The 10,355-nt window shown below is 40.5% G+C and overlaps 1 long non-coding RNA gene across 1 annotated transcript in view; it reads right to left on the minus strand.

The window, feature by feature from the left end:
* The window catches only part of LOC134728863 (uncharacterized), a 31,811-nt gene extending 24,214 nt beyond the window's left edge, over positions 1 to 7,597 (minus strand). The window contains exons 1-2 of the long non-coding RNA XR_010109734.1: positions 7,389 to 7,597; positions 5,864 to 5,940 (exon numbers count right to left, since the gene is read on the minus strand). This is a non-coding gene — a long non-coding RNA (uncharacterized LOC134728863). The remainder of the gene's footprint in view (positions 1 to 5,863; positions 5,941 to 7,388) is intronic.
* Between the last annotated feature and the right edge of the window lie 2,758 nt (positions 7,598 to 10,355).

The following is a 10,355-nucleotide window of genomic DNA, read 5'->3' on the forward strand; positions in this document are numbered from 1 at the left end:
GGAAAAAGAAAGAAATAAAAGGCATCCTAATAGGAAAGGAAGAAGTGAAACTGTCTCTACTGACGGCATGATCTTGTTATATATAGAAAACCCTACAAACTTCACTAAAAAAAGGTTAGAACTCAACACAAAGAAGGGAACAATAGACACTGGGGGACTCCAAAGGTGGGAGGGAAGGATGGTGGGAGCAAGGGTTGAAAAACTACCTATCGATTACTATGCTCACTGCTTGGGTGGTGGGATCATTAGAAGCCCAAACCTCAGCACCATGCAATATACCTGTTTAAGAAACCTGTACATCTACCCTCCTGACTCTAAAATGAAACATACAATATTTAAAAAACAAAAACAAATAAATACAATTTGAAAACTGTTAGAACTGAACTGATAGGTGAAATCAGTAAAGTTGTAGGATACAAAATCAACATATAGAGCCTTGAACACAGCAACATCCAGCTGTCTGACACGAAAGTCTCAGGGGCAAGAAAACCTCTATATGAACTCAGAAACAATGAGCTAAGTTGTGTTTATGTCTGAAAGGATGTTAAGAACTTCATTCATGTTACATCAGAGCCAACAGAAAGAACCAACAGGAAACCTGTACCCAACAAACAGAAATGACAAGATGAAGGGAAAGCAGAGGTGAGGGCTTACCTTAGAAAGGGCAAGTGATTAGCTCAATATGCAATACAATGTTTGCTCCTGAGCCAAAAATTTGTACAATAATTTGGATATTACTTGCACAACCAGAAAAATCAGCCACTCATTAGGAAAATGTGTTTCTGTATAAGTCTTAGGACTCAGCTATCTATAATAACATGAAAAGACAATATTTTCATCCAAAATGAGTATTTTTGTTTGTCTTGGCTTGTTATTCTAACGTCAACAGCCTCTAAATAAACTGTTGAAGTACATGATATAACCACCTCTTTCTCCATCTTTCCCATTGCTCCCATAGGGTTTCAGTTGTGCAATTTCACCATTAGCAAAGCTTTTTGCTGAAATCTGGCTTTTCAAAGGGAGAGTATCCAGAAACAGAAGATGCTGATCTGGGAGGCTCTTCCTAATAGAACTGCTGCTTCAGTTTAACTTGAAAAAGCCCACACCCAGTTCCTAATGACAAACATCTGAACACCGGGTCTTCCCCTGAGCAAGACCATGCTATGCCTCCTGCTCGCTCTGTTCTATAAGCAACCCACAGATTGCTCCCTGTGAAGAGGAGCCTGCAAGGGGAGCAGCATTCCACCAGACCCTGATTTAGCAAGATATTTCCGTATCATTCCCCCAACCAGCTGGAAGTCCTCCACTGCTCTTGTGTAAAAATCTAACTCCACTCGCTGAAATTCCTGATTTAAAAGTCTAATTCATTTCACCAAAAGTGTGACAGAAGGAAACCAAGTACACCATCTCTCTCTTACCAAACCAAAGCTATTGCATGTGCATTCTGGGGGAAAAACATGGTCCAAATATGTTATGGAGGGGGTGCCAGCCCAGTGTCATCCTCTTACTATTGCCATAGGATCTTGGCTGATGGCATCAGAGGAAAAACAAGTTTATCGATTACTTTCAACAATTAAGCTCACTCCTCCATGAAAAATATGTCACAAGTCCAATGTCTCTTATTAAAATAAGCACTGCAAAATATAAAGGAGTCACACTTTTAAAATGGGACACACGTTCTCTAAGCGGTGAACCACATTAGAGGTGCACTGTTTACATTGTATAAAGTCCCCTGGAGCCAGGGTTAGGAAGCGCATCTGTTCTTTGGTGTTCTGGGATGAAGGAGAAAGGAAAATGTGCTGTCAGAAGTGAGTGGGAAGGAGCCCATGAGATAAAGGAAGTAAATCCATTTGCTGATTGCAATAATAATGGTAATACACGAAGCTATACATACATACATACATACATACATGCAAATTTTCACATTTTTTAAAAAAAAGAACTTAAGGCTTCCACTCATGTAATCAGCCCTTATGAACTCTCCTGATTAGCTGCAAGGAAAATCTTCCTTTCTCCTCTTTCTTGCACCATCCCGGGCTCCCTTTTGACTTGTTTTTTTTTTTTTTTTTAACTTATAAACGATCAGCTCATATTCTGAAGTTTGTAGTCCCCTCCCGCCCCCTCTCTCTCTATACGGCTCATTTACATTGGCAGCTGTCGTGCTGCTGGGCATCCTCAAACCCACAAGTTTCCCTTTAATGTTTGAGCAGACAAACATGATCATGCACTAGGCATCACTGTGCCACTCAAAATGCTTTTTTGTTTTTTTTATTGCATCTGAGAGAAATCTCAAGGTTGCAAACCTGGAGTCAGAATTGTCTCCATGTGTCTCAGTGGGAAGAGTATCGTGTGAAGAAACAAGTTGATTCTACTAATCAAAAGGAATTTTTTTTGATATCAGGTCATCCTCCGAATGAATTTATATTACCGAGTGGAGGGTCACATGAAGAAAATGGTCAAACAGCACCACCTAGAGCAAGAGCTGAGAAGTGCAGCGGAGCCGGGCTGTGTCAGGAAGGAAAAGCAAGCTGGGGCCTGGCTCAGCGCTCTCCCCTCTGCTCCTGTCTGCACGGAAAGATTAGGATGACAGTGGCAGGAAACCTGTGCACCTAGTATGCATCACTTGAAGGGAACACACAGATTCCAGTAAACAGTTAGAAGGAAATGTTAATACCAGGCTCTGCTAAACAATATGAAATGACTCCTAGATGAGACAAGCGACTTTCATCAAAGTTTCCTGATACCTGAAAAGACAGCCCAGGGGATCCTGCACTACATGTAGTGTATGTAAATTAAGCGGGTTTTTTTCCCCTTTGTAATCAAGGCTCATACACAAACAAAATCACACTTTAGAAACAGCCTATTTCAACTTGTAACTAGCTTGCTTTCAGGGGCTCCAGGTCAAAAAGAAATAGAGCACAAAGACGCTTTCTCCTTAGGGATCATACACAAATTCACTCTGTCCGTTTCTTTCCCACATGGAGCAACAAAGCCGTCAGACCTCTCCATCCACCCATCGGGTCCTTCCTGATTAAAGTGAGATAAATCACAGCCCTCTCTCTCCAGATGGCAGGCGACAAGAGGGGGATGCTTGCCTCAAGAAGTCCTCCCCATCCCTCTGCATTCATGCAAGCCCGAGCGGAGAGATGCAAGAAATTACGGATGCATTTTAATTCCCCAGACCCTGCAATTAAAAATGGAAATTTTTTGGCCACGCCTGTTGGCTCACGCCTGTAATCCCAGCACTTTCAGAGACCGAGGTTGGCGGATCACCTGGGGTCAGGAGTTCGAGACCAGCCTGGCCAACATGGTGAAACCCTGTCTCTACTAAAAATACAAAAATTAGCTAGGAATGGTGGTGGGCGCCTGTAGTCCCAGCTACTCGGGAGGATGAGGCAGGAGAATCACTTGAACCCGGGAGGCAAAGTTTGCAGTGAGCCAAGATCGCACCACTGCACTCCACTCTGGGTGACAAAGGAAGACTTCACCTCAAAAAATGTTTTCAAAAAATGGAAGTGTTGTTCTTTCATTTGTAAATGTGTTTTGGTAAAAGAGGGGCAGTTTAAGCAACCCTTTCTATTGTCTACATTGTTAAAATTCATCCGACATGGACTCTTGACTCCGTTTTGCCTGGGCAGACCCAATTCAAGCATTTACAACAGCTATAACCTCCTCAAATCAAAAAGAGGAATCAGCATTATTGCTAAGTTCAAATAAGGTCTTGTTTTATTTCATTTTTATTTCTGAATGCAGCCATTCCTCCAGGTGCTGTCATCAGGTAAGATTGTCAGTCCTGATTAGGTAAAGGTATTATAACAAAATGCAATTCTTAAACATTCAGTGTCTAACTACACTTTTAATAAGCCTTTCCCCCTCCCCTATGTATTCTCCCTTAGACACACCTTCTCAAATTTAAAATCACAGAAACTAAAGTATGATGCCTAAAGAGAGCCTAGCGACTGCCCAGTCCTCTAATTTGATGAGTGGGAGTACTGAAGCCCAGAGGAGGTCAAGTAATTTGTTCCCAATGTCTTAGATAAGAAGAAAATGACCAGCTGGGAAATCCCACTCATGTCAAGGCAGAGGCACAGGGCCACAGACTGTGGTTGAATTGTGCCACACTCCTACATCCTTCTTTAGGAATCACAGAACATTCCTGTGTTGAGTTGGAGTCACTGACTTCCTTTTCAGGCTGATTGAGTTCTGTCCTTACGGGCTGCGACAAGAAGTTTTAGTATTATGCTACACCAAGACCATTTATCTAGTTCAAGAAATGAGCACAGTCCTTAGAGCCCAGCAACTTTCCCCATGTCCAGTAAATGTAGCTTCTCCATTAGAAGCTGTCAGAATGGAGCCTTCTGGCTCATCTTGATTTTGATTTGTGCAAGAATGAATGGTTGTGCTAAGACAGCTTTCCTAGCTGATAGAGAGCAAAACTTTTTTCTCATAATCTATAAAAAAATTAAATTAGAACTTTTTTCTCATAATCTGTGAAAAAATATTAAATTAAATCTGGCTCATCTTGATTTTGATTTGTGCAAGAATGAATGGTTGTGCTAAGACAGCTTTCCTAGCTGATAGTGAGCCAAACTATTTTCTCATAATCTATAAAAAAATATTAAATTAGAAGCATAGAGTTTATTTCATGACTTTTATCTTCCTGCAATTTTCTTGTGGGCATAAATGATTTGTTTTTATCCTGCCTGCCCCCCAATCCCTTTTCCAAGAGACTAAAAGAGTATCTAGTGCAAAGTAGAGACTCAAATATTTTTTAATAAACATTGATCCCAGCCACCCAGTGCATGTTGCCAAATGCCAACCCCATAAATGATCAAATACATCATCTCATTCAGCCAATCAAAATCAAGTGCTACCTATTTTTTTTAAGTTTTCATAGCCCTTGGGCATCTGCTTTCTCAGCATTTCCCAAACTTGAGTCATTCTCATCCTGCCTTCCTAATTTTGCTCTGTCAATTACCTCTACTATTATTTATTTCATATATTTTTAAATAGCCCCGCTTTTGAAACTTAAATACATGCCTTTTAAAAGGAAGCTTTCTTACTACTATACATCAAAAGCCATTATTACTTGTTCTAAGTACTCATAACAACATGGTCACAACTATTAAAATTTACTAATGTGCATCCACATACTCTCTAAATTCATGGAGCATCTGCACACACTTTAAGAAACAATTCTGCATTACTCACTCAATTTTCTTGACATCCTTCTGAGGCAGGACAAACCTTGGGCCCAAAGAATTGAGGTAGGAGTCCAAGCAAGTTGCCAGCCACATAAAGGCAAACCTTGGCTCGGAAGTCAGGACTACAGCCCCTAGGTTATGGTACATGCTCTTTCCTCTGCTCTCCAGAACCTCCTATCTCAAAGTGTAGTTAGCAGCCCAGATGCAGCAGCATCCTCTAGAGACTTGTTAAAAATGCAGAAGCTCAGGCTCCACCCCAGGCCTATGCAGACTGAATCTGCATTTTAACAAGGTCCAGGTAATTCACATGAACATTAAGTTTGAAAAGGCCTGGTCTAGATCAGCGGTTCTCTAACTTAGCAGCACATTAGAACCATCTGTAGAGACTTTAAAAATACCAGTGCCTGGGCTTCACCTCCCAGAGAATCTGACTTAAGTGTCTGGGGTTTGCCCTGAGTCTAGGTATTTTTAAAATCTCCTCAGCTTATACAAAGCTGGCAGGGCCGGTCACAGTTGCTCATTCCTATAATCCCAGCACTTCGTGAGGCCAAAGTGGGCAGATTGCTTGAGTCCAGGAGTTTGAGACTAGCCTGGGCTAAAACCCCATCCCTACAAAAAATAAAATACAAAAAGTAGTTGGGCATGGTGGTGGCACATACCTGTAGTCCCAGCTACTCAGGAGGCTGAGTCCTCGCTTGAACCCAGGAGGTCACGGTCTGGTCAACAGAGCAAGACCCTGTATCAAAACAAACAAACAAACAAACAAGCAAAAAATGCTAGCAGCTTACCAGCTAGGGAGGCCTGTAGAGCCAAGTTTTCCAAATGGGGCTACATTAGTTGTTCCAGAACTTTAGCTGCATCAAAACCACCTGGATGGCTTGTTCAGCTACAGAGGGTCTGGCCATGACCCTAGAGTTTCCAGTTGAGGGTCTGGAATGAGGCCCAATGATTTGCATTTCTAACAATCTCCAGGTGATGCTGATGCTGTGGGTTCAGGGACCACATTTTGAGAATCTATGCTAAATGAATCGGAGAAGACCAAAGCTCAAACTTATTCCAAGAACTTTTCAAGGCCCACCTGCAAGTTGTAGTGGAAGTAAGCATCTAAGGGAGCAAAAACGTTTCACTGTAGACTAAGGCTTTTTCCCTGAGCTCTCAAATGTTCACATTTCTCTTATCAACCTAAATAACAAACAGAGAGAGGCTCTCCACAAGAAAAAGATATTCGTTTGGAAACAGAGCCTTGCAATAGAAATAGGCAAGCCAGAGTAAACTATATGCATATTCACGTCGGTAAAGGAAGACAAAAGAAAAAATGAGGAAGATTATATGATCATTTGGAAATGATTATCCTTGGCTACAAAGATCAATAACAAAGGTGATGCCAGGCCCAGGTTGGACAGGCAGTTGTTGGGCAAATATCCTTCAGAAGCATTGATGTGTGCAAAGTTGCTATGGTCTTTGTGCAAGATTGTGTTTTTTGCAGTCTTCTGTGATAAGTTTTTGTTATCAGGCATACAAGCCCAAGAATCCTTTTTTGCATGGGCTTCCCTGGCTCTATTTGTCAGGGTTTTGGTTAGGGGAGGGGTATTTTTAACACTCTCAATGTAAAAAATGCCATAAGGTAGGTACCCCAATTGCTTGTTTCGTCTTCATAAAATAACTTTTCCACCCGAACAAATTCTACACATAAATTGTAAAAATACCCTGGCTTGCAGTCCCTGGAAAAGTCCGGAGTCATTCTCGGGGTTCACACCCAGGTGGGCAAGCGTAGCCACCACAGATAAACCCAAAGTAGGGGTCCCCGCTGGGGTTCGGCGGCAGGCAGTGGCCCTGGTTCTGATATTTGGCTGAAAACACAGCTCCTCTTTGTCACCCTCAGGACATTTCAGCTATTTCCTAGATAATAGTCTCACTTCACACTGCACAAAACAGGCACATGATCATGTCACTCTGACCTAGTTTGAGTCCAAGGAGACTTTTGTTTTTAAAATAATTTAGGTTAGTAGTTAAAATATGAACTTTGGGCCAGGAGTGGTGGCCCATGCCTATAATCCCAGAACTTCGTGAGGCCAAAGTGGGCAGATTGCTTGAGTCCAGGAGTTTGAGACTAGCCTGGGCTAAAACCCCATCCCTACAAAAAAAAAACTACAAAAAGTAGTTGGGCATGGTGGTGGCACATACCTGTAGTCCCGGCTACTCAGGAGGCTGTGTCCTCGCTTGAACCCAGGAGGTCACGGTCTGGTCAACAGAGCAAGACCCTGTATCAAAACAAACAAACAAACAAACAAAAAATGCTAGCAGCTTACCAGCTAGGGAGGCCTGTAGAGCCAAGTTTTCCAAATGGGGCTACATTAGTTGTTCCAGAACTTTAGCTGCATCAAAACCACCTGGATGGCTTGTTCAGCTACAGAGTGTCTGGCCATGCCCCTAGAGTTTCCAGTTGAGGGTCTGGAATGAAGCCCGATGATTTGCATTTCTAACAATCTCCAGGTGATGCTGATGCTGTGGGTCCAAGGACCACATTTTGAGAATCTATGCTAAATGAATCGGAGAAGACCAAAGCTCAAACTTATTCCAAGAACTTTTCAAGGCCCACCTGCAAGTTGTAGTGGAAGTAAGCATCTAAGGGAGCAAAAAAGTTTCACTGTAGACTAAGGCCTTTTACCTGAGCTCTCAAATGTTCACATTTCCCTTATCAACCTAAATAACAAACAGAGAGAGGCTCTCCACAAGAAAAAGATATTCGTTTGGAAACAGAGCCTTGCAATAGAAACAGGCAAGCCAGAGTAAACTATATGCATATTCACGGAGGTAAAGGAAGACAAAAGAAAAAATGAGGAAGATTATATGATCATTTGGAAATGATTATCCTTGGCTACAAAGATCAATAACAAAGGTGATGCCAGGCCCAGGTTGGACAGGTAGTTGTTGGGCAAAATTCTTCAGAAGCATTGTTGTGTGCAAAGTTGCAATGGGCTTTGTGCAAGATTGTGTTTTTTGCAGTCTTCTGTGATAAGTTTTTGTTATCAGGCATACAAGCCCAAGAAACCTTTTTTGCATGGCCTTCCACGGCTCTATATGTCAGGGTTCTGGTTAGGGGAGGGGTATTTTTAACACTCTCAATGTAAAAAATGCCATAAGGTGGGTACCGCAATGAATTGTTTCGTCTTCATAAAATAACTTTTCATAAAATCTCTGTAAATGTGGAAACATCTACACCGCTTTCTGTATAAACGTGGAAATATCTACACCGCTATCTCTGTAAATGTGTAAACATTTACAACACTATCTATATAAACATGGAAATATGTAAACATCTATCTCTATAAACATGGAAATATCTACACCGCTGTCTCTATAAACATGGAAATATCTACACTCTATCTGTATAAACATGGAAATATCTACACCACTGTCTCTATAAACATGGAAATAACTACAACTCTATCTCTATAAATATGCAAATATCTACATCACTGTCTCTATAAACGTGGAAATATCTACACCGCTACCTATATAAACCTGGAAATATCTACACCGCGATCTCTATAAACGTGGGAACATCTACACCGCTATCTCTACAAACCTGGAAATATCTACACCGCTATAAGTATAAATGTGGAAATATCTACAATGCTATCTGTATAAACATGGAAATATCTACGCCGCTATCTCTATAAACATGGAAATACTTAAACTGCAATCTGTATAAACATGGAAATATTTACAAAGCTATCTCTATAAACATGGAAATATCTACACCGCTATCTCTATAAACATGGAAATATCTACACCACTATGTGTAAAACATGGAAATATCTACACCGCTGTCTGTATAAACATGGAAACATATACACGGCTATCCGTTTCAACATGGAAATATCTACACCACTGACTGTATAAACATGGAAATATCTACACCGCTATCTGTATAAACATGGAAATAACTACACCGCTGTCTCTATAAACATGGAAATATCTACACCGCTATCTGTATAAACATGGAAATATCTACACCACTGTCTCTATAAACCTGGAAATATCTACACCGTTACCTGTATTAACGTGGAAATATCTACACCACTATCTGTATAGACGTGGAAATATCTACATTGCTATGTCTACAAACCTGGAAATATCTATACCGCTATCTGTATAAACATGGAAATATCTACACCGGTATGTGTAAAAACATGGAAATATTTACACCGCTATGTATATAAACTTGGAAATATCTACACCGCTAACTGTATAAACGTCGAAATACCTACACTGCTATCTCTGTAAACGTGGAAATATCTACACCGCTATCTGTATAAACGTGGGAATATCTACACCGCTATCTCTATAAACGTGTAAACATTTACACGGCTATCTGTATAAACATGGAAATATTTACACCGCTATGTGTATAAACATGGAAATATTTACACCGCAATCTCTATAAACATGGAAATATCTACAACGCTATCTCTATAAACATGGAAATATCTACACTGTTGTGGGTATGAACATGAAAATATCTACACCGCTATCTCTATAAACATAGAAATATCTACATTGATGTCTGTATAAACATGGAAATATCTACACCGCTATCTGTATAAACATGGAAATATCTACACCACTGTCTCTAAAAACATGCAAATATCTACACAACAGTCTCTATAAACATGCAAATATCTACACCGCTGTCTCCATAAACTTGGAAATATCTACACGGCTGTCTCTATAAACGTGGAAATATCTACACCGCTGTCTGTATAAACATGGAAGTATCTACACCGCTATCTCTATAAACGTGGAAATATCTACAACGGTGTCTCTGTAAACATGGAAATATCTACACCGCTATCTCTATAAATTTGGAAATATCTACACCGCTATCTCTATAAATGTGGAAATATCTACACCGATATCAGTACAAACGTGGAAATATCTACACCGCTATCTGAATAAACGTGGAAATATCTACACCACTATCTCTATAAATGTGGAAATATCTACACCGCTATTAGTATAAACGTGGAAATATCTACACCGCTATTTGTATAAACGTGGAAATATCTACACCGCTATCTCTTTAAACGTGGAAATATCTACACCACTTTCTGTATAAACGTGGAAATATCTACACCGCTATCTGTG

The sequence above is a fragment of the Pan paniscus genome, chromosome 14 (assembly GCF_029289425.2).
Source record: "Pan paniscus chromosome 14, NHGRI_mPanPan1-v2.0_pri, whole genome shotgun sequence".
Lineage (NCBI taxonomy): Eukaryota > Metazoa > Chordata > Mammalia > Primates > Hominidae > Pan > Pan paniscus.